At 34.2% G+C, this 20,440-nt stretch overlaps 1 pseudogene; it reads right to left on the bottom strand.

The window, feature by feature from the left end:
• Window positions 1-4,035: 4,035 nt before the first annotated feature.
• Window positions 4,036-5,149, bottom strand: LOC149243276 (chaperone protein dnaJ 10 pseudogene; annotated as a pseudogene).
• Window positions 5,150-20,440: the final 15,291 nt, after the last annotated feature.

The raw sequence follows: 20,440 nt of genomic DNA, 5'->3' as shown, positions 1-20,440 counted from the left end.
AGTTGTTTTGACTGTGATTTTTTTGGAAGTATTTACGGTGCATTTTTTTGGTGTAATTTCTTTAAAATCCGGCAGAAATTTATTGAAATCACAAGATTGATGGGTAATCCTGTGTAATCGAAGTGTCTTAGGGGTTTTCCAGGGTGCTGAATCCATATATACAGTCAAAAAACTAGTTTAAATAACACAAATCAAGATTTCACCTCAAATATTTCCACCGGATTCCAGTACCAGAAAGTCTAAAAAATCGCACTAAATACAACTCCAAAAATAATTGTATATATTAAAAAAATCTTAGCTCTGAGGTTTAGATGGATTGCTTGAGTTTTATTTATTATTATATAGAGGTTATTGGTTCAATTCTCTTCACACTTTCGTGAGTGAGGCTTTTGTAATTAAGTCCAAAAATAGTGATCATTTTAAGTGAATCTGTTTAATACAAATATTCAATAAACATAACTATCACCAATATCAATGAAACTCATATTATATATATATATATATATATATATATATAATAAAATTAATAAAATATCATATTAAAAGAAGAATTATGAAACAAACAAAATAATCATATATGAATTTTTGTTTACATGTTTATTTTCACTTTTTCCTTTCTCCTTTCTTTAAGGTTGTGGTTGTGAGTGTTTTGCTTGCATGATACTTTGGTAACTTTGTGACTTTTTCCACTTAAAGCTTCCACAGAAACATGATAATTTTTCAAATTTCCTTTAGATTATTAATTTTATTTAATATTGTAAGTTAATTTTGTTAATATATAGCTTTATGTAACCAAAAAAATACTATAATGTATAGAATTTAGATCATATTAAATTTAAATTATTTTTTTAATTATATTTTTAAAAATAAAATTTATTTATTATAAAACTAATTTATTTAATTTGATTTGGTTTATGATATTTTAATATATTCATAAAATATTAAAAAATATCTCTACTTTCATTACATATTGATATATACCTCCCGAAATCTTAGTTTTGAATCTCACTCATCTTATTATTTTTATTATCCATCTTTTTATTTTTATTATATATCTAATTTTTACTACATAAACGTCTCTACCTTGCATTTTGCAATAGTTATACTAGCAATTGTCCCAAAAGGTACAAAGAGAGGCTGATAGGATTTTTAAATTAGAATTGTTGAATTTCTCTAGAAGAGATGTTGGTTCAAGCCTAACGGATGAGCAATTTGAGCTGGCTAAAGGCCTTCTAATTACACTATTGTTTGGGCCTTGAAGTCTGGAGTGATTCTACTCAAACTTTTCTGTCTCAAGGAAAGTATGTCAGGAGATTTTTGAAAATGTTCAGAAAGGATCAGTGCAAAGATGCATCGGTGCCTTTACAACAGAATACCAGACTTCAAAATAATTATGGTTCTAAGAGGTCGATGCAACACTGTATAGACAACTGGTTGAGAGTCTAATTTACTTGACTACAAGTAGGCCCTATTTGGCTTTTGCAGTCAGTTTATTGAGCCAATTCATGTCAAAGCCTCTTGAGAATCATTGGGTTGCAGCGAAAGGCGTCTTAAGGTATCTTCAAGGAACCTTAGACTTTGGTATTAAATATACTAATTTGTTTGATGTTAGATTGACAGGATTCTCAGACTCAGATTGGGTCGGAAATATAGATGACCAACAATCCATAACAAGTTATGCATTCAACATTGGGTTCGGGGTCATTGAATTGAGCAACAACAAGCAGAACAATGTATCCTTGTCTTCAGCTGAAGCAAAGTATCAAGCAATGTGAGGAGCAACACGTGCGGTAGTTTCATTGAACAGACTTTTCCAGGATGTTAAAGAAGAACAAAAGGATGCAACAGTTATCAGGTGTGACAACCAGAGCTCAATCAAACATGCAAATAATCCAGTGTTTCATAAAAACACCAAGCATATTGATACATAGTTTCACCTTGTTAGTGAGAAGGTTCAGTAAAAGGAAATCCATATTGAATATTGTAATACTTGTGATGATGTTGTAGACATTTTTACTAAGCCTCTTGTAAGAATTAGATTTGAGTTATTTAGGGAGATATGAAGAGTGCTATGGAACTCTTTCTCCATTAAAAGGCAACGTTAAAATTAATGGAGAAATGTATTCTTGGAGAGAGTTTGTTCATTAGTTTCATGTGAGACTTAGATTAGGAATTTGTTCCTACATTCCAGGTGGCTGTTCTAACTTCCCTATTTGATTGTAAACTATATATTCTTGATTGTTTGGGAGAAGATCGTAGATCGTTCCGCTAGAGGCAGTCTCCAGGTGAAGCTCCTCACCTGAGATTTGCTATGTTTAATGAATAAATTCTTTTTCTTCCATTTTTTAACAATTACTTCGATAAGTTGCACCGCCGAGTAACTGAATCTCCGATTTAGCTTCTTGCATAAACACTACCTTGTCACCTTGTAAGTAACGATTAAGAAGATATTTCAAGACATGTGTAAGTGTTTCTTATGTTTCCTTTTGGATAAAACTCATATTCTTTAGAGAAGCTCAAGAGGTCCTAAAAGAGAGAACCAACTATACCAAAAGGACGAGCTTAGAGATAGCTTGGTTAGGTATTGAAACAAGTTGAGTAACTTGTTATTGCAGTGTACAAGTGGACAAGGTAAAGTTCACAAAGAAACTATTGATAGTCATGACATGGGTTCAAGGAGAAGTCATAGTAGATGAAAATGAGATGCCAAAGTAAATGACATAAGAAGAAGGATGATTCAAGAGGAAGTTCACTGAGAAGTTGTTAAGATAAAAGTGCACCTGAATGTACTAATGTAATAAGAAGGTAAAGAAGACCAAATGTTTAATGGATTATGTGGAAGAAATTAAAGTGGCATAGGTTGCAAGTGAAGCTGGAGCATAGGTTTAATGCTTAATTGAATGATGAAGAGCTCACAACAACCTAGATGGAAGTTTACTTTTGTGAACTTAAACATGGACCAATCCTTAGCAAAGATGAGGATGAAGAAGTTGATGAGATCCAAAGATATTGTGATTTTAAAACTAGTGAACTGTTTGTGAATACAAATCATGTAGTTTTAGATGATAGAGAGTTTCCTCATGAGGTAATAACGAGGAAATTCCAATCAATGTAATTGTAAATGAAATTCTTATAATAAAAAAAAGAGACATCTACGAAAAAGGGAATGAAGAGAATGACAAACTTATTGCAAGCCTCATGAACTTTGGGGAAATATTTCAAATTAGCATGATGATTTGATGTCTGAAACGTCAAACAAGGCTGCACAGCCTTGCGATTTTAAAGATGACATTTTTTTTTTTCAAGTTTGGTTGAAGATTGACTACCAACATAACCCCAAGATCCCTGGCATATTTGATTTTCACCATGCTTTTAAATTGCAAATTAATAATTCGTATTTCCTTTTGACACTTGTGCCTCCCATGTGATTTCTTCTAGAAATCATTTTCGTTATTGGGTTGATGCTCTTGCATCAACTTAATTATGATAAGACTGCAGCTTGGGCTCGTTTATTATGGATAGACAGTTTTAAATTTGTGCACCTGAATTCCGAATTCTAATCAAAGCAATGTGATAAAATTCGATGCAAAGGAAGCGTATACTAAATATAAAAAAAAATGAAGTAAAGAACAATTAGCTAAACAGCAACAAGAATTTGTTTTCTTGATTTAATTGCAAGAGCATATACAATAGATTCACGTGACCTTATTCAAGTATTTCACCAAATTTGTTTCCTCAATTTACAAAAGCCTCATAAAGAGCTAAATACCATGGACAAACGCGTTGGATTTATGAGAAAGTGTGAGAAACAAACCATGCAAATATTTTTCATTACTTCATATATGCCATTCAATTCCACCAGCTGGAGGAGGAGATCTCTGAGTTCCTTCACATTTTTTGCTATGTGAGCAATTGAGTAACGGTGATAAAGATTTAATGAAAATGTGAGAAAATGTTTCTTCATAACATCAGATATGTCTTTGAACAAAAATAAAATCCACCAGAAGTATCTTTTTCTGAAATTCGATCTTCGTTTTATAGTTTTGCGGTTTGGAAAATCTTTCCCAGAATGTTTAAACCTTCCGCGCGAGCTTGAAGATCTTCTTTCTTTGCACTCTTATCTTGCAACACCGTGTGGCACACATGTGAGAGGGTCTTATCTTGCAACACGATCTGGCAAACGTGCGAGAGAGTGCGTTCAATGTCAGGCACATTTACTTTCCAAAGTGAGTTGACAATCAATTCTTTGTTGGACTGTAAAAATGCTCCCAAATCGGCTTCACTATAATTCTCCTCCGTACTCCGCTGCTCTTTGATATCTTCTAATTACTGCAACAGAGCAAAAGCACCTGTTCCCGCTGTTTCTGAGCCATTTGGCTATAAATGACAAACCCAAATATAAGTCTCCATTTTTTCCAAGTTCCTTCGCCGCTTTTCTTTCATAGATGTAACCAATTTTCTGCAGTATACTGTTTCCATTCGCTGCACCGTAATGTCAGATTTAGCTTTTTCTATAAACCCACCCTTGTCACCTTGTACGATAAAGACGATCTTTCAAAACCTGTGCAAGCTTTTCTTCTCTTTCCTCTTGTACTTTCCTGTTATCCGTGTGCTCGCCTTCAGTAAAGATCTTCTCGAAAGAAGCCATAGAAGCAATTGTGAGGTGGCCTATATAGTCTTCAAATAACTCGCTTCCAAACAGCATCGCAAAGACTGCTGCTGCCTCTATTATTGTTTCCATTGATACACCTGCTTTTCCATGTGCGTCATATGATGCCCGCTGTGCTGGATCACTGAGAACTTGGTAAGCTTCTCCTAATACCTGAAAATTTTGTGCCGCCTGAGGATCATTTGGATTTTTACGAGGAAAAACCTGCCTGTCCTTCATGTAATAAGCATTCTTGATCTCTGCTTCAGTGGCCGTCGCACTCACTGCGAGTCTGTCGTAGTAACCAGTTTCCTTAACCAGTGCTAAAAGTCTGCAACAGATTCCAGAGTTCTGGCAGAATCAGATGACAAATCGATGTCCATCGGGAGATCTGGTTGTTCATGATGCATACCCTGACGGGCGCATGGCGTCCAGAAAATCTTGCGTTTTGCCAAAACGAGCACCCGGCTTTTCGTGCTTTCTTGGTTTTCTGATCGACATTCTTTTGTGTTTTTTTATTTTCCAGTGTAAAGTGTGTCTCCGGATCAAACGGAGCAAGATAAAAGTGTTCGACGAAAAAATTGATGCATAAAAAGGCTTATCGGCCTAAATATGTTGATTTATATTTTCATGATTTTAAAATTTCTTAATTAAAATATTTGTCAAGATGTAAAAGCAATCTCGTGTGAAATGAAAATCTTTAAGATTAAAGCATTCAGACGAATAGAATAGAACTTGATGATGTAAAATTTAGTTTACCCCTCAAATTTCTGCAATATTCCACTTACTTTTTCTGGAGGACTGGAATCCGCTTGCAGCAAAATTAACTTACATTATTTAGTTTGGTCTACAGTCGTTTAGCTAATTACAAGTTAACAAAAATATATATATATGTAATAGGTTATTGAAAAAAATAAAATTTTATCAACTTTATATATAACGTTTTAACGTTTTATGACGAATGCTTTGTTTTTCTATGATAATTTTTTTATTAATTTTATAAATTTTTATTTATGGTTTGGAAGTACATTAAGTTTGTTGTAATCTTTTTTATTATATGGATAGAAATGTTTATTTTGAAATAGAATTTATAGAATTTTAATTGAAATGTCAATAACTATTAAATAAATGGTATAGATTTAAATTTTATGGAAATCAAAAGTTAAGATTTATCTATAAATTAGTTATATGTGATATTTCTAGTAAATTTGTTTCTTTTTATGGATTTAATATTGGACATGTGGTTGAGAAGTCAAAGTAAGACAAGTAATATGATGTGACAATGTAAATATTTATTTTGATTAATAGAAAAAATACTATTTTGTGAATGATTATTCTTGAAACAATATTAAAAGTTACCATGTGTGAGATTAGACTCATACCTCCCAGGAAAATAGTTGGAATTAGTTACGCCCAACTAGGGGCATGAACAAAGAAGAAAAATCCTTTTTTTATCTCTAGAGTGGGAATTGTAGGCAAGGCCAACCAAGAGAAAGCACGACTAGAGATAAATGTCATAGGTCCAAGCTAATTTAAAGAAGCCAGATTAAAAGAAAGGGATACTCGGAGAGAAAGGTTGTACCTAAACCCATAAATTAGTAGAGGCTTTAAGGAGGTGTGAATTGAGAAAGAACTATTGATTTGTTCTCCTAGGAGGGAGGAGTTGGAGTGAGTTGGAGTTCACAATTGGGAGAGGTGTGAATCAAGAAAGAACTGTTGATTTTTTCTCCTAAGAGGGAGGAGTTGGAGTGAGTTGGAGTTCACGATTGGGAGGAACGTGGCAACCTTTAATCCATTTCCATTTTCAAGAATTCTTTAGATAAGGATATGAATGTCTAGATAATCAAGTGTTATTTATATCACTTTATGGGTTTTCAAGGGGATGGAAGAATGAATAGGGTTTTCTTATGATTTTAACTGCCTATGGGTATTTTTAGAAAAATGAATGGATAGCCCTACTAAAGTTTTGGGAGTGGAATATATGTATATGTGTATATATATGTATTTATATTATTTGTTTTGTCTATGGGTATTTTTAGAAAAATGAATGGATAGCCCTACTAAAGTTTTGGGAGAGGAATATATGTATGTGTGTATATATATGTATTTATATTATTTGTTTTTGCAAAAAAACTGATTATTACAGGTATAGAGTTTGATTAAGGTAGAAGAAATACCTAGGTTATAAGAGAAATTACGGTATTCAAACAATCTACCTTGAAATATTACCATTTCACTTGCATTAAGAGTTGTATTCTGAATATATGTTGAAATATATATATATATGTGTGTGTGTGTGTGTGTGAGAGAGAGAGAGATTATAAGACACTAAGCAATATAGTTGAATGGAAAGTATAAAGTTTTATGTCTAAGTTAATTGTTGTAGGCCACAACAAGCATGAGGACTTGGTTGGCTGGCCAAATGACAAAAAGTCCTAAATAAAAAAATATTAATACTGAGAAAAAACGATAACTAGTCCACCGGGGCTCTGGCCTAATTTGTAGCTTCTCAACTAAACTATATAACAATTACATATCTAATTTACATTGATTATCATTCCAATCATATGCTTCAGTAGAAAAATACCCTATATGCAAGTACAAAATACGCTATATACATGTATGGTTACTGAATGTATGGTTACAGGAAGACAAATAAAATTACGAATGCCATAAATTTCAAGATTACCATGATACACGTGCAATAACGTAAATGTTTTCATTATACGCATGCATGGAGAACATAATGAAAACAAAGCTATCAAGGGTGTAGAAATATTGTATATTAGCATGTAAGATCTCAAAGAAAGAAACATTCAGTTTGTCTTCCCAAAACAAAGAAGAAAAATGTCAATTCTGGCCGTGCAAGCTACGGCCGTCATTTAAATAAATAATAGAACACACAGTTTTTAGCTAACAAAGGGTGCACAACTCCTCATATAAATATATGTGGACATTATAGTTACGACGACGGGGCCGTATTTTCAATAATACAACCGAGAGTTGTGAGCTAACAAAGGGTGCAAAACCCCAATATAAATATATATGGACATTATAGTTACGACGACGGGGCTCTCTGCCCGAAAGAGTTCTAATAAACCCTCAAAATGATCATACAAGAAAAATGTAGCCAGCTACAGGCCATTTTGTATAAATAACCTAACTATAACCCCATTATATGCAGTTGGCAGAAAAATTGAAGCTTCAATATGGCATCGAGGACCTGTAAAGGGATAATAGTAAGTGAGCATCTCTAGTGGTCATAGCATAGTTACCAAATTCGGCTGAATCGCCTTGAAGAATTCGAAAATTTGGCAATTCGGTCCGATTCGGCCATTAATACGCTGAAGTTCGGTTCGGACACATTACAGTCTCCTAAATTTATTTTTTTAATTTTCTTTGATTTGTGTTTTTTCAAGAAGTCGTACTCTACTTTTTGTGCGTTAGTTTGGTCATGCAGTTGGACAATGATGTTATTGACGGTTTGTTTTATTTTTATCAAAGCTATTTTGATGTGTTAGTAACTTTCACTTGTTATTAATTTTATTAATTTATTTTTTACATTGTTTTTTCAATGTAAACATCTATATGAAAACTAAATAAATAGTTATATAAAATTTTCATTTTTACAAAAAAAATAATTTTTTTTTTGGAAATTTCTGATAATTTCAAACAAAACAATGAATAGAGAACAATGCTTTGTTTTTACCATAGGATCAAAAATTTGTTTGTTGATGAAGAACAATCTTTCACACACATGAAAAGATTTATATTCATTAATAGAACAACTTCTTCCTCTTAACAGAGGGATCCACCAAGAACTTCCAGTTCCACACAAAAAGAAATTACTCTGTTTCAACTCCAAATTTTTACACTACTGTGTGTAAAAATAAAACTTACATTTACTGCTGTAAAAAAAACAAATTCTTTACATATGCTTTGTTGCCTTCTTCACATTACATTTTTCAACCAACAAAAAAAAATATTACATTATATTCGCTGCTGCGAATTTTCTTTCATTGCTCAACGAACAAGGAAGAATTCCACGCTGCTGCGTGCTCCCTCTCTCAAAAATACTCACAATGTAACAAAAAAAAATTACAAACTTTGACTTTTTTTTTACCTATGCACTAAGACAAACACCCGTGAGAATTAAAAAATAATAAAATTAATTTCTACTTACATTTACTGACCACGGTAAATTCATTAAATTTTTAGCATGGCGATACATTCCTTTTATAATTAACCCTATTATACAATTGCTAAGGAGGTCAAATAAAAAAAACTTTTACTTCACTTCACGCAATGTCATGTTGCAGGCACGAACACAACTTTAGAGGCAATCAACGGTGGACAGCCTTCCTTTCGATCAAATGGCTATTGCTTGCCCAAATCAAACAAACGTTACATCCTGATGAAAAGTGGTTTTGGAAAAAGTACTGAGGACACGCGTTAGCTCAGGGTTTTATCGTGTCCGTTTGGAGGAAAACCACTTGCTCAGCAAAAGCGGTGCGATGGAGTCTGGTGGTTTTGCTGAATTAAATGTGCGGTTGTTTAACTGGGCGGCAGTTGAAATTATATTTTCAACACTCCCCTTTAATTTCAACTGCTGAGTTGTTAGTCATACCCAAACATTTCCTCAAAAACTCAAAACTTTTCTGGTCCAATGGCTTGGTCAGAATGTCTGCAACCTGCTCTTGAGTCCTGCAATGTTTTAAAACAATTTCTCCATTTCTTACCAATTCCCTGATGTAATGAAACCTTATGTCAATGTGTTTCGTTCTCTTATGAAACACCGAATTCTTGGATAATGCAATAGCTGAGCTATTGTCACAAAAAATCATTGTTCCTTTTACTTGCTCTTGGCATAAACTCCTTAACATTCTTCTCATCCAAACTGCTTGATATGATGCTGTTGTAGCTACCACATATTCTGCATATGCTGTAGACAATGCTACAATAGGCTGCTTTTTAGAAGCCCATAAAATGGCTCCTGAACCCATGTAAAAAACATAACCAGATGTGCTTTTCCGATCATCTACATTTCCAACCCAATCACTATCAGTGTATCCAATTAAATCTGAACATTCTGAAACAGTATATAAAATGCCAAACCTTTTACTACTTTCAACATACCTCAAAATTCTTTTTGCTGCTTGCCAATGTGTTTCTTTTGGCCTCTCCATGAATCTGGAAATCAAACTAACAGCAAACATTATATCTGGCCTAGTTGCAGTCAAATACATGAGGCTGCCAACTATTCTCCTGTACAAACTAGGATCAAAATCCTTGCTGCTGTCCTCTTTGCTGAGTTTTAATCCCATCACTGTGGGAGTGATTGCTGCCTTGTTGTCCTGCATATTGAATCTTTCCAACACTTCATTAGCATATTTCGCCCGTGAGATAAAAATTTCATTTTCATTTTGTTCTACTTCTATTCCTAAGAAGTATTTCAGCAAACCCATGTCAGTCATTTCAAATTCTTCTTTCATAACTGTTTTTAATTTTTTAATAAGATAATCATCATTTCATGTGAAAATAACATCATCAACATATAACACAATAATTAGTAATTTACCATCCCTTTCTTCGATGTATAGGGTGGGTTCTCCCTCACATTTTTCAAATCCATTTTCCAGTAGATAGGAATCTATCCTACTGTACCATGCTCTTGGTGCTTGCTTTAGCCCATAAAGAGCTTTCTTCAATCTGCACATTTTGTGCTCTTGGCCTTTCTTTTCATAGCCTGGAGGTTGTTCAATGTAAACCTCTTCCTTTAACACTCCATTTAGGAATGTTGACTTCACGTCCATTTGATAAACTTTCCACTTGTTTTGTGCTGCTATGGACAGCACTGCTCTCACGGTTTCCATACTAGCAACCAGTGCAAAAGTTTCCTCATAGTCTCTCCCATACTGCTGCTTGTATCCTTTTACAACTAGTGTTGCCTTGTGTCTTTCTATTTTGCCTTCAGCATTACTCTTGGTCTTGTAAATCCATTTAACTCCAATGACTTCGTTTCCCTTTAGTAGTTCAACTAAATCCCATGTCTTGTTTCTTTCTATGGCATTGATCTCCTCATCCATAGCTTCTATCCATTTCATATCTTTAATTGCATCTTCGAAATGAATAGGGTCATCAACATGACAATATAAAGCAAACAAAAAATTCATACATTCATCATAAATGTCACTTAAATTTCTGAATTTCTTACCTCTTTCATTTGGTGTACAAGTGTTTGAAGAAGCACTTGAATTTCCTCCTTGTGGTGTGCTTGGAGAAGCACTTTCATTTCTCCTCAAGGGTGTCTCTTGTTGTCCTTGTGTTGGTGCTGCTGTTTAGGGATGTATTTCAGCCATCTCCTCATCATGTTCATCATGAGACAAACAATTTTTAACATTCATTGTTTTCTCTATGCTTCCATCCCAAGCTTCCTCCTCAATGAACTAAACATCTCTACTCACAATGACCTTCTTGGTGGATGGGTTATACAACCTGTAAGCTTTGGATTCCTCACTGTATCCAATGAAAATATATTTCTCCCCTTTGCTGTCCAACTTCTTCCTTAGCTCATCTGGAATGTGTGCATAAGCCACACATCCAAAAACTTTCATGTGGGTGACTCCTTGTTTTCTCCCACTCCATGCTTCTTCCGGCACTCTATTCATGACTGCTTTTGTAGGGCATCTATTCAAAATATATGCTGCACAGTGTACAGCTTCAGCCCAATAATCATTTGGCAAATGTTTTTCCTTTAACATGTTCCTCGCCATATCCATGATTGTCCTATTCTTCCTTTCAGCAACTCCATTTTGCTGCAAGGTGTACCTAGCTGTAAACTGCTTATGAATTCCATTTTCTCTACAAAAACGTAGAAATTCCTTGGAGATATACTCACCTCCTCTATCAGTTCTCAGAACTTTGATATGCAGCTCGATTTGGTTTTCTACAAGTGCTTTGAAATTTCGAAATTTTTCAAACACTTCACTTTTGTTCTTCAGGAAATAAACCCAAGTCTTTCTGGTGAAATCATCAATGAATGTTAGAAAATATTGGTTGCCTGCTAGTGATGGAGTTTGCATCGGTCCACATAAGTCTGAGTGGACAATCTCTAGGGGTTCCTTTGAACTTATGCTTTTCCCTATGGAAAACTTTCTCTGTGTCGTTTCCCCAAGATACAACCTTCACAAAGGCTATCTGGTTTCTCTATCAATGGTAATCCTCTTACCATTCCTTTTCTACTCAACAAGTTAAGACCTCCAAAGTTGAGATGTCCAAATCTCAAGTGCCACAACCAATTTTCATCCTTTGGTACGCTTTGGAAAGCCTCTTGTGTCACTGCTGCTATTACTTCTTTATTTTTCAAATCCGCCTTCATTCTGAGAGGGAACATCCTGTTCCTTGTCATCTTTACTTCAGCAATACATTGTTTGCTGGGTGCTCTATCCATGATGGTGCATACATCATTCACAAAGAAAACATTGTACCCCTTTTGAACAAGTTGTCCAATACTTAAGAGGTTACACTTCATTCCAGGAACATAATAGACATCTGCTATGGTTTTCTTTTCAACTTTCTTTGTAAATATTTTTACTTCTCCTTTTCCCATAACAGAAACTTTACTATCAGTCCCAAGTGTGACTTGTGGCTTCACACTCTGATCTAACTTAGAAAACAGGACTATGTTCCCTGTCATATGGTTGCTGCAACCAGAGTCTAGAAACCATATATCATCACTCTTTGTTTCAGCCATATTACAAGCTAACAGCACATTATCTTGGCTGGTATTTTCTCTAGTGAAATTTGCGCTAGATATATTACTGATATCATGCTGCTTCTTCCTACATTCATTTGCATAATGCCCATATTTTTTATAATAATAACATTGGACATTGGATTTTTCATACCTTTGTCCTTGAGCATGATGTTGTCCACTTTGTTGACTGCTGCCTCTTCCTTGAGCATTTGCTGGACTGTTTCTTCCACCTCTGTTTTGGCTTCTGCCTCTTCCTCTCTTGTTTCCTCTGCCTTGACCTCTTCCTCTTCCTCTTCCAAAAGACATCCGGGTCTTGAAGGCATGTTCTAGAGATGAGTTTTCATTCCTACTCAATCTCTGCTCATGTGTTATCAGTGATGCATGTAGTTCATCAACTGTGAAGTTTGTGAGATCCTTTGTCTCTTCTATGGTGGTGACAATCACATCAAACTTTGAGGGTAGGACCCTCAATAGTTTTTCCACAATCCTCCTTTCTTCAAGAATCTCTCCATGAGACCTTATCTATGTGACTAGACCAATCACATGTGTGAAGAATGAGTCAATGTTGTCTGACTCCTTCATGCATAGATTTTCAAAATCTCTTCTCAGCAACTGTAGTTTTGTTGTCTTCACTTTCTCCATGCCTTGATAGGCTGTCTTGAGAGTTTTCCATGCCTCTTTGGATGTCTTGGCTGCTGCTATCCTTGGAAACACACTCTCATGCACTGCTTGATACAAAAATACGAGGGCTTTTGAATCCTTCTTCCTATAGCTCTTCAACAGATCTTTCTCTGCCTGTGTCAAGTTATTAAACTCTTCTTCATCTGCTGGTTCTTCAAATCCATCTTCAACTAATTCCCATAAATCTTGAGAAGCAAATAGGGCTCTCATAGTTATTGTCCAATAGTCATAGTTTTTCCCATTAAACTGTGGGAGCTGAGTATTGAAGATACCCATGCTAGTGCTGGTGCTAGCCATTCTTGCACTCTTAACTATGCTTCAAATATTTGATTGTGTATTTAAAAATCAATGATTGTCTTCAACAACAACACAGAAAACTAGTTTGAGAAATACCTTGGATTTTTTACTGAGTCTTCACTCTGTTGGAGAAGCTGCTGCAGTAATAAATCCTTCCTTTAGCTTCTTTGACACCTTCAAAGAGCCTGGACAAGCTCTGATACCATGTTGGAAATTTCTGGTAATTTCAAACAAAACACTGAACAGAAAACAATGCTCTGTTTTTACCACAGGATCAAAAATTTGTTTGTTGATGAAGAGCAGAGTCTTTCACACACATGAAAAAATTTCTATTTATTAATAGAACAACCTGTTACAAAAGGATCTTCCTCTTAACAGAGGGATTCACCAAGAACTTCCAGTTCCACACAAAAAGAAATTACTCTGTTTCAACTCCAAATTTTTACACTACTTTGTGTAAAAATAAAACTTACATTTACTACTGTAAAAAAAAAAACAAATTCTTTACATATGCTTTGTTGCGTTCTTCACATTACATTTTTCAACCAACAAAAAAAATATTACATTATATTCGTTGCTGCGAATTTTCTTTCATTGCTCAACTAACAAGGAAGAATTCCACGCTACTGCGTGCTCCCTCTCTCAAAAATACTCACACTGATGCGCCTCCTTTCATTACACATATTCTCCACACAAATTTTGTCACATACCCCGGTAACCTCACGGGTAAAAGTAGGGAGTTAGAATTAATTTATACAATTACCACAAATGATTAATCAATTAACAACTCCACAAATCATCACTAACCATTAGATATAACATTCACTAATACATCAAGTAAATTGCAGTGAAAGACAATAAGTTATATATCCATTTTCATAACCGTTAACCATCCATGTGGTAGTGTTCTGACATAAGCTGTCTCATGAATCCCTGCATCCATTACTTGATATCCTTAACCATATTAAATAATCATGCACTAAGACATTATGCTTGTCACAACAAATAAAGAACCATCATCATCAAGGACCCATCATCAACAACGGACACATAAGGCAATCACATCAATCACACCATTTGAACACAGATATACCCTGGAAACCCCGTAGGGTGAAAACCAGCAAACGTTTAATCTTCTTATTAAACGCTCGTGAGGGTTTTCACCCCTCACTCAATGGTTTATAAGGGATTCCATCCCTTAACCATTGTCTTAAAATCTTTACAATGAATTATTATTAAGCTATCACATAACTAGCTAACAGCTAATACAGCTTACATGTAATCTCTTATTTACATACCGCCACATGCAATAATCCTTGTGGCATAATTGTTCTAGCAAAGGACAATACTGCAATTTGGACTCATCTGCATGGACAAATAATCCTTATCCTGCCAATGTTAAACATCACTTTCCTTTGGCACCAACCGCCATCGTTTCCTGTCCATGCTGTTGACAACAAGCTTGGCAACAATATTAGATACATTATCAATAATTCATTAAACAACCTTTAAAAAGGATCTTTTATCGTCTACTCATTTGCATGAGCAAGCATGTCATAATAACAGTCTTGGCAACAAGACTAGCTACAATCTTATTCAATCAATAAACAACACCTAAAGAGATCTTTTCATTAGTTTTTGCCAGTCCATATTTCCTTTTTAAAACATATAACACATTGCTTATGTTTACATACCAGGTAATAACTATTGTACTGCTCCCTTGCGCATGTATTCCTTTCACAAAGTTATACTTCAACAGTTTCACATAGTTTTGCTATCATGCAGACAACATGCATAGAACACAAACCTGAAGTACGCACTCTATAACGAGAGTTTCCAAACAAACTAAACCCAACATATCCCAAATATTGAACCCTGATGAGAAAGATCAGGAATACTTTTCCACACTATTCAAAGTAAGCCCATTACAAAAGGTTACTGAAGTCAAACGAGTTTGACTCATGGCAAAATACTACAGCAACCACTTTGGGAAACAGGCCGATACTGGTAAAATCATGGCGAAATACTATAGCAACTGCTTTGGCAGACAGGCCAAAACTGATAATTATCGAATATTCACTGCCCATTAAAATGGGTCATTTAGGATTAAATTCAATATCCACATTGGATAGAATTCATACCTGTAACGACTGTTGAATGAATGATTCCAGGTTTTTCCAAGCGGCTCCACCCTCATAGGAGAGGGCAGAAACGACAACTTTACTCACCGCCTTCACCCTCCGCTTTACCTCCATTCCCTCCTCCCCGGCCAATAGACTCAGTACTGCGCTCTCCACCTCATGATAATCGTCATTGATCCTCCAACATGATTTGAAGTAAAATTATAAAGTGCTAGCTGTGTTGAGCGTGGATCGAATACAGACTTTCATATATTCGGTCTACCGCTCTCCAAACAAAGATACAGAGCCGCTCTCCCAACAAAGATAAACAGGAGCGTGGATACAAAGATAAACAGGAGCGTGGATCGAATACAGACTTTCATATATTTGGTCTGCCGCTCTCCAAACAGAGATACAGAGCCGCTCTCCCAACAAAGATAAACAACCACATTGTGGATCGAACACACGAGGCTCTCCCAAACAAAGATACGCAACCCATTGTGGTTCGAACACACCACCTTCATATATTCAAACAGGTTCATGTAACACGTCTTGAAACAATTGAGCACCTTCCCCCCAAACAATTGCGACAGATTGCCATTTTTAAACCGCCCATCCAAGAATCAGTTCTTAATTACCAAACATTAGTACCGAATCCAAGAATCGGTTATTACCCGTGGAGAGGATGAATGGGTTCCATGCACCATTCCCAAAATAGTCTGCATAATTAGTTTCATAAATACCAGAAATTAGTTCTTAAACCGATTCGTAATCTTTTAAAGAATTACTATTTACTGACTAGATTTCACCGAGTTATTTAGGGACATTACAAATTTTTTCTTCATACGCTCTGCTGCGTATTACAAAAACTCCAGAACAAAAAAAAATTACATACTTTGACTTTGGTTTACCTATGCACTAAGACAAACACCCGTGAAAATTAGAAAATAATAAAATTAAATTCTACCTACATTTACTGACCATGGTAAATTCATTAAATTTTTAGCATGGCCATACATTCCTTTTATAATTAACCCTGTTATACGGTTGCTACGGAGGTCAAATAAAAAAAAACTTTTACTTCACTTCATGCAATGTCATGTTGCAGGCATGAACGCAGCTTTGGATGCAATCAACGGTGGACCAATGTTACGTCCCGATGAAAAGTGGTTTTGGAAAAAGTACTGAGGACACGCGTCAGCTCAGGGTTTTATCCCGTCCGTTCAAAGGAAAACCACTTGCTCAGCAAAAGCGAACGAACGTTACGTCCCGATGAAAAGTGGTTTTGGAAAAAGAACTGAGGACACGCGTCAGCTCAGGGTTTTATCGCCTCCGTTCGAAGGAAAACCACTTGCTCAGCAAAAGCGGTGCGATGGAGTCTGGTGGTTTTGCTGAATTAAATGCGCGGCTGTTTAACTAGGCAGCAGTTGAAATTATATTTTCAACATTTTTGTCTCTTTTTTTTTTTTAATTTCTCATTTTCATTATAAAATATTTTTTTTCTATTTTTTTTTTTAATTTTAATTTCTTTCCTATAATATTTTGGCTAGTAAGTAATGAAAATGGAATTATTTATTCATAATAAAATTGGTTGTAATTTAGTTGTTTGTTTTTAAGAAATTTGCAAAGAAAATATATTATATGGTTTCTAAATCTTTTAAGCAATTAGCAAAATAGCAAGATAGTTCTAATTTGATGATTCTTGATAGTTCTAATTTGATGTTTTTTTTAATCTATATTTTATTCAGTTAGTAATTAGGAAATTTTTTAAATATTTATCATTAAAAATTACAGCATTAGTTACTATCTTTTGATTGACCAAGAGGAGTTGTTTCTACTAATTTCAATATCTTATTCACTTCCATTTGAAAAATTAAGAAAACAACAAGAATTCTAATTTGATAATTCTTGATAGTTCTAATTTGATGATTTTTTATCTATATTTTATTTTAGTAATTAGAAAATTGCCTAAATATTTATCATTAAAAACTACAACATTAGTTACTATCTTTTGATTGACCAACCAACAATTTTAAGGGTGTCTTTTTTTTAATGTTAAAGAGTTTGTTCTGACCATGGTATCTTATTCACTTCCATTGAAGAGGAGTTGTTTCTACTAATTTCAATATCTCATTCACTTCCATTAAAAAGGAATTGTTTCTACTAATTTCAATGTCTAATTTTATTTGCAATTCTATAATATAATTCACAATTGTTAATTTAAATTATTCAAAATTTAAGAAAAATATTATTAATAATAATGTAAAATGTATATTCCCAATTTTTTTCTATATTACATTTTAGAGAGTCAATTTTTTTCGTATTGAATCGAATTCGTATTCGACAAATTCGAACTTGGTAACTATGGGTCAAAGTAGAAAGAAGAATATTTGCAAGTATTTAGTTGGGGAAAAGTAAAGCTTCAATATGGCTTCAATGACGTTTAAAGGGATAATGGTAAGTGAGCATCTCTAGTGGTCATAATATAAAGAAGAATATTTGCAAGTATTTAACCCCAGAGATGCCACAAAACCAAGACCCAAGCACGACCATGGACATAGTAGAAAGAAGAATATTTGCAAGTATTTAACCCGAGAGATGCCACAAGAACAAGCACGACCATGGACTAACCAGAGAAACAACGAAAATAATTCTCTTAGCCCGGTCTCAAAACACTGAGAAGTTCTTCGTAAAAATATATAAAAAGAATTCAGGGTAGATGGTATCTTATTTGGACAAAAGAGGGCGCAATCTCCGCTCTAATGCTACGCTACAGTGAAAAGAATGTATCGATATCGAATATACATATAAATAAAATATTTTTGGAAATAATTAAGTTAGGGTTTTGATTTAGATTTAAATTCAGAGAAATTACCGTGAGGAAGCCATAAGAAATGTGTAGCATTTCCAGAATCCTTGTGGAAGATGGTTGCTAGGGTTTGACTTGCAAATATACCACAAACCAAATAATTAGTGGATGTAATCTATGAAAATGTTGTCAAAGATGCACATATATACATATAACCACAAAGAGAGAAGAAATTACAATTATATAAGGTCGAAGTAGGACTGGTATTCTCATTTGTTCTGGACAGAGTACTCATGAAGATAATTGAAATCACAATAGTAAACCTTTCAAATGTAGGGTAAAACACTCGTTTTTTACCAAAATAACCATGAGATTGTAGAGCTCGGTTCTCAACCGGATCAACAAATGACTCCATACGTTGGAGAGGTCGACGGTACATAGTTACCCTAACGGTGACAGAATAAACCTCATCGTCGATCAACCCCAATTCAATCACCACTGTCGGGTAGAGACATTTGTCTAGGGTTTGATCGACATCGCCGGCCCCTCGTCCACGTAGTTGCATCATGTGAACTGAGTTACATCAGACCTCTATGGTTGAATAGGGTGCCCAAAGGCTTCAACAGTCTAGAACATTCGTTGCACATCAATATAAACAAGGCCAACAAAGAGAAGTAGTGTCAAGTATAGGTATATATTCATATATAATGCGTAGAAGGTAATCACCACCACACCAATTTAATAAGTGTTGTCATAATTGTACGAGAGTTGGATATATATATATATATATTACGAGGTGAATGGTGGTGTATTAACAATCTAGTATGGCCATGACCATGAATTTGTATAACAAGGCAATACACAAGTAAAGTTAAATACCAATGTAATAAGCGTTGTCATAATTGTACGAGAGTTGGATATATATATATATATATATATATATATATATATTACGAGGTGAATGGCGGTGTATTAACAATCTAGTATAGCCATGACCATGAATTTGTATAACAAGGTAATACACAAGTAAAGTTCAATACCATGTTTAACTAAGTTTGGGTGTGAACGCAAATTTTATAAAGAAGAATGTAAAGATAATATAATGTTATGCACGAGGTACACAAGGTAGGTTGGAAATCTGAAAGGTTATTTTTGCATGTTAAAAATTTTAAGAGGTTAACTTGTTAAAGTGGTAATTAATGCATGTATCATATAAAAAAGAAAATTTAATGTATAGTTATATTTTGTGTGATTTTGAAGGGATTTTATATTATGACATTTTGTCAATTGAAATAATATATGGTTTTTTTGGAATGTAGTATTGATAACTCATGATATTGACCTATGTTGTGGTAACAATACATATTTATAGATTAAAAATATACATGATAAAATGGGATTAAGAATCATGTTCTTTAGATGTATATATATGTGTAACTTATATATTAATTCACCTTCAAATTTTTAATAAAATAATTTAAAATAAAATTATATTTAGTTAGTTATTAGGAATTTTTTAATTTTAGTAACATAAGTTATATAAATATTGAGATGAGTTCACATCTAACTCTTAATTAATTAAAGTTGGACATGAAATTATGTGTGCACTGATTGAGAAAGGGGATCCATTCTTCATTGCAAGATGCACTTTGAGTTGGTAAGAGTGAATATTGAGTTGGATTCATTTTTAACTGTTACTTAATTTAAATCAACCATTATCAAAGTTAGAGTTCATTCCTCATCATTTTAGATTAAAATTAATAATTGCATGATTTTTGAGTTATTTATCTTTGTTGTTCCTCTTTTTGGGAGGGAGACAACATGAGTTGTATAAATATTGAGATGAATTCACATCTGACTCTTAATTAGTTAAAGTTGAGCACATAATTATGTGTGCACTGATTAAGAGAGGAGATCCATTCATCATTTTAGATTAAAATTAATAATTGCATGATTTTCGAGCTATTTATCTTTGTTGTTCCCTTTTTTGGGCGGGAGACAATATGAGTTGTATAAATATTGAGATGAATTCATATCTGACTGTTAATTAGTTAAAGTTGAGCACGAAATTATGTGTGCACTGATTCAGAGAGGGGATCCATTCTTCATTGCAGGATGCACACTGAGTT

This window comes from Pinus tabuliformis, chromosome 8 (assembly GCF_031772625.1).
Source record: "Pinus tabuliformis cultivar Carrire ecotype Pingquan chromosome 8, CPIR1, whole genome shotgun sequence".
NCBI lineage: Eukaryota > Viridiplantae > Streptophyta > Pinopsida > Pinales > Pinaceae > Pinus > Pinus tabuliformis.
The sequence above is the reverse complement of the archived record's forward strand: the minus strand, read 5'-3'. Positions and strand labels throughout refer to the sequence as shown.